This window comes from Chrysochloris asiatica, unplaced genomic scaffold, assembly GCF_000296735.1.
Source record: "Chrysochloris asiatica unplaced genomic scaffold, ChrAsi1.0 scaffold00299, whole genome shotgun sequence".
Lineage (NCBI taxonomy): Eukaryota > Metazoa > Chordata > Mammalia > Afrosoricida > Chrysochloridae > Chrysochloris > Chrysochloris asiatica.
Genome location: NW_006408817.1, coordinates 2,987,150 through 2,992,729, shown reverse-complemented (window position 1 = coordinate 2,992,729; position 5,580 = coordinate 2,987,150).

Below are 5,580 nucleotides of genomic sequence, written 5' to 3'. Positions count from 1 at the left end.
GGTAAACTTTGCAAAAAATACTAAACGGAGTTTTTTGGATTGAGAACCAACAGCAGCAGACAAAAACCTAATATTGATATACACAGTAACGTCATTTAGAACTCAATCCACCAGCACACCGCCAAGTTATTTGCTGTTGTTTTTAAGTGCTGATGAGTTGGTTACAACCCATAGCAACCTTGTATAGGGTTTCTAAGGAGCCGCTGGTGAGCTGACTTTGCAGTTCAAACCAACTTTACAGTCCAGAGCATTAACCCACAGAGCCACACCAGGACTCCACCAGGTTATTTAAGGAATATTAAACAGATATGTAAGGAAACATTTGTGTATGTACATAAGGAAACATGTACAAGAATGCTTAGTTCAGCATTGCTTGAAATAATGAAAAGTTGGAGGCAACCTAAATGTTCATCAATTTAAGGATAGTTCTGGTGTGGCATGGTAGGCTAAGAACAAGGCTGGCTTGTTGGCAGTTGAAGCCCACCAAAGTGTTCCTTGGAAACTTTATACAGAGTTGCTATGAATCAAACCGTCTCAATAGCACTTAATAATGACAAATTATGTTTCATATAATATACAGCATATAATATTAATCATCAGATAAAAATGTGGTATTTGAGTTATCATGAAAAAATCCCTAAAATATATTAAGTTAATAAAGCAAATTGCAGGATAAAATATGCAGTTTATTTATATAAGGACTTCTGATGTGACACGATAGGATCAGCACTGGACTGTGGTCAGCAGTTCAAATTCACCAGCTGCTCCTCAGAAACCCTATACAGCATCACTATAAGTTGGAACCAACTCGAGGACACTTGACAACAACAACAACAATGAGATGTTTATATAACGTCAGTGCCCCCACCAAAAAAAAAAAATCTATTCATTTTTGTTGTTGTTGTTAAATGCCTTTGAGTCAGTTCTGACTTACAGCAACGACTATAGGGTTTCCAAGGAATAGCTGGTAGGTTTGAACTGCCAACCTTGTGGTTTAAGCTGAGCTTGTGGTGCAGTGCATTATCCTGCAGTGCCATGCCAGGATTCCAACTATGCATTTTATATAATGACAAATCACACGAAGAGGTATAACAAATAACCAGCACACTGTTTACAGTAATTTCCTTTGAGGAAGGATATAAATTTCGGGCTGGGATAGTAACATGACAGTTTCACTTTTTTATTACAAAATAAAATCAGGAATAAACTAAAAATAATCAGGAATGCATTTATATTTCCTGTCAGATGGATTAAAACATCAAAACTTGGGCTTGTTATTCTCCATTCATTATATGAGGAGGCAATATTGTCAACTTATTTCTTTACTAGTGGTTTTAGCTTTGATCTTTGGGTTCAGATATTGTCTATGACATTCCTGTCAAATTATGAGAATTATGTCAAAATTTGAGCTGAATTATGAGAAAACACCTGACACCCCAATTTAAGGGAATGTCTATTCAAATTTTCAGTGTAATGAAAAGCAGGGTGAGGAGAGATGGTTGAACTATTCCAGACTGAAGGTGACTAAAGAGACATGACAACGAAATGCAATCCATGATCCAGGAGTTTCTTTTGTTGTAAATGACATTATTGTAAAAATTGGAGCTTTGTATCTAAATAAGGTCTGCAACTTGAAATATCATCTTAACTAATACTTTGCTAGATATAAAATTCTAGAATCTAACTTTTCTCCTTTCAAAATTTGACTGTATTAGTCCACTGTTTTCTAGCAATGAATGCTTTAGTAGGTTGTCTGAGGCCAACCTAGCTAGTTTGTATGAATTTTTGCTTTCTTACCTGCATGCCTGTATCATTCTGTCTTTGTTTTTATGGTTCAGTAACTTACTGAGGGTATATCTCAGTGCCAATCTTATGTAATTTTTATTTTTTTCTGGAATATGATATACCTCTTTCATTTGCAGATTAAAATAATTATTTCAGGGGTTTTGTCTTCTATTTTAAACTTGAATGTCTTTTTCTGTTTCATTTATTTGGTTCTCTTCTTCAGAAAAACCATACCAATGATATATTTCTTTACCTGTGAGCTATGGTTATTATATCTACACTATGCTTTCATTTTATTTTCCTGTGAATTGCAGAGTCTTATTCACTGTTTTAAACTGTGTGTAGTGTGTTTTTTCTTTCTTTGATTTGTTTTTGACTACAATGTCTTTATTGCGCTTTCTTTCCTTTTTTTCTGAACTCTCAAACTCCCCTTTCACCTCTTTCTTTTGTCTCCTTGAACACTCAAACACAGTCATTAACTTTTTTAAAAGAAAGAGCTAATAGTTCTAATTTCTTTGATTCAGTAGAAAACTTTAATTTTTCATATTCTTCAATGGTTTAATTTTCATTTTATTTTCTTCATATGCCTCTTCTTAATTTTTCCTCAGATCTTGTGCTTGCTCTGAATTGATTCCTTTCTGGTTGTGATTTCTCAAAAATGAAATTGCCTAATTTCTGAAATAACTGAATGAGGGGGGAAGTATAGAGAAAGAAGAGAGCTATGGCTATTTGTAATTGCTTATGATTTGTGACTTCAGAGAGTCCTTGATTCAATTATTTTATTAGTTTAAAAATCAAATCAATCATCTAATTATTTTTTAAAATCTGAGGCACATCAGTTTTTCTAGGAGCACAGATAAAAACCCCAAGGCACAGACTAGCTATGTTGTAATCTGGTCATTACTGTTCTTTCTTTCTCCTCACAAATTCACCTCTGGCAATATTTACTGTGCTGGAAATTTAGGAGGGAAACAATGGAAATAATATGACAGTATGGTTTGATCTCTGACATTTTGTGATGTTGCACAAACATTTAAAGGATCAACTCTTTATAGGGCCACCAACTCTTCTCATGTTACTCATTCATATTCTACATATTGACATTCTTCTCAGAATAATTAAGTAAACCTCGTTAGATTTATATTGTCATGAGTTGGGTCAACTGAATGGGAGCTGGTGTAATCCCTGGTGGTGGCTGTGTGCCGTGGAGTCGGTTCCGACTCATAGCGACCCTGTACAGGGTTTCCCAGACTGTAAATCTTTACAGGAGCAGAAAGCCTCATCTTTCTCCCGCGGAACAGCTGGTAGTTTCCAACTGCTGACCTTGCGGTTCGCAGCCTTATTCGTAACCACTATGCAACCAAGGCTCCCTAGGTGGTGCAAATGGTCAATGAGATTTATAAGGAAGGTTCATAAAATTCATGGAAAAATGGAATTAAACAATACTGAAAATTTCCCACAAACTGTTTGAAGCCTCTCTGTTTAGAAGTGCCAGGAAGAAAGGCCTCACTATATTCTTCCAGAATATCAACCACTGAAAACCCCATGGAGCAGTTTTACTTTGACATATCCTGGGTTGCTGTGAGCTGAAAATCAACTCAACAGGAATGAGCTCACTTAAAGTATGCATTTTGGGAAAATTCTGTACCTGCTCAATGTCCTAAGATTATTAATGACTTTATTTTCAGCATTTTTCTCCTTCTCCTGGTCCAGATTCCATGGTGTTTGGCAGGGGAACATAATTGTATGAGCTTTAGAATGAAAATAATCAACAGCTCATTGAGTCTTTTCTCTATTCTTTTTTTTTTTTTTTTTCCTTTCTTGTTGCTTTTTGGTAGTTTTTGTTATTTTGAGGAAGGATGTGGAAAGATAGAATGCTGTTAGTCATCAATATAAACATAAAATTATTTAAGGAGATATACTCTTATTCTCAATATTCATATATTTTTAAAACATATAGATTTACTTATTTAGTAGCTTTTTATTGTGGATTGAATGAAGGTTTACAGAACAGATCCGCAGTTTTACATTCAGCAAATCATACACTTTGTTTCATCTCAGTAATTTCAATCCCTTTCATGTCACAACATCATCCCAATTGCTCCCTGTGGTTATATCCATTCCACCCTCCATCCCTAGCCTTCAGAATTTTGTCCTTAAGTAAACGTTCTTTTGATTTTGAATGGTTAACCACTTCATGGTAAACATACCTTATTAGTGTTGTTGTTCCCCTATGTACCTATCTACTACTTGGTTAAAAACTGGGCCATGAGGGTGAGTTCCATTCCAGACCCAAAGGATGGTCAAAGACCATAGTCTCAGGTTCCTCCAGTATCTTTATGACCAGCAAGCCTGTTCTTTTCCATAATTTTGAGTTTTAACATTTTTCCTCACTCTATATGGGACCTTTTAATGTGATCCTTTTCAGAGAAGTTGGGAGTGGTAGCAAGGTACCATCTAGTTCTGGTCTCAGAGTTGGGGAGACTGATTTTCATGTGTTCCATTAGTCCAGTGGACTAACTGATTTCACGCATCTTCAATTTGAATCATTCTTCTTTCTTCCACACATGGATAGACAGTTTATTGCACCTTAGATGGCTGCTCATGAACTTTTAAGATACCAGTCACTATTCACCAAAGTAGGATGTAGAACATTGTCTTTGTGGACTACGTTATGCCAATTAACCATGGTGTCACCTGAGACTATGGTCCAGAGCCCCAGGCTCAGCAACTCATTGTTTCAAGGTGTTTGATATTGTCTAAGACGTTTTCATCATTTTGCTCCCTGTATACTCTGCCACACTGACAGGTACATTTATAGCAAAGGTAAATACTCATGTGCAAATATCCCATCATACCCTTATATATATTTGTGGGTATACTCCCATCCTCCCTCTCATATCCATATCAATACTACCATTACAAGGTTGCATATATAACAGTATTTATCTCTATTCCCTGTAACCCTTGCTTTCCTCCTTTGCAATCCCTACAACAAGTAGAGGGATTGTTGGGTCTTATGGCATTGCTTTTCCAATTTTTTTAAGAAGCAACATACCATTTTCCACAGTGGTTGAATCTTTTTTAAGTCCTACCAGCAATGCAGTTGGGGCACTGTAGGATAAGCACTAGACCACAGATCTGTTTTAACCATAAGGTTGATGGTTTGAACTCACCAGCTAGTCCTCGGAAACCCTATATATGGTCGCAATGAATCAGAACCTGCTCAGCAGCACTTAACAACACAGCAACCAGAAATGTAGGAGGGTCCCAGTCTCTCCACACCTTTGCCAGCATTTGCTGATTTCTGGGTCTTTGCTTTGTTTTTAAATCTTTGCTATTACTGCTGAGGTCAGATGATATGTCCTTGTTTTGATTTGTACCTCATACAGGTGTGGTTCTATAGGATAAGTATTGAATTGCTAACCATAAGGTTGGTGGTTCAAACCCACCAGCTACTCCTCAGAAACACTATACAGGCTTGGTATGAGGCAGAACTGACACAACAACAATGGCTAATAATTGCAAATATTTCTTCATGTTTGTTGACCACTTGGATGCCTTCTTTTGTGAAGTGTCTGTTTATGTCCTCTGACCATTTTTTATTGGATTATTTGTCTTTTTCTTGTGGATTGTTTTAATTTTCTATGAATTTTAGAGATTAATTCCACATTCTACTTTGGTGAATAGTTACTGGGGTCTTAAAAGTTCATGAGCAAAGAACAAACAAGATGGCGGATCGGGTGGACATATAGCAGAGAGCTCCACCAACAACAACACAGAATACCCAACCAA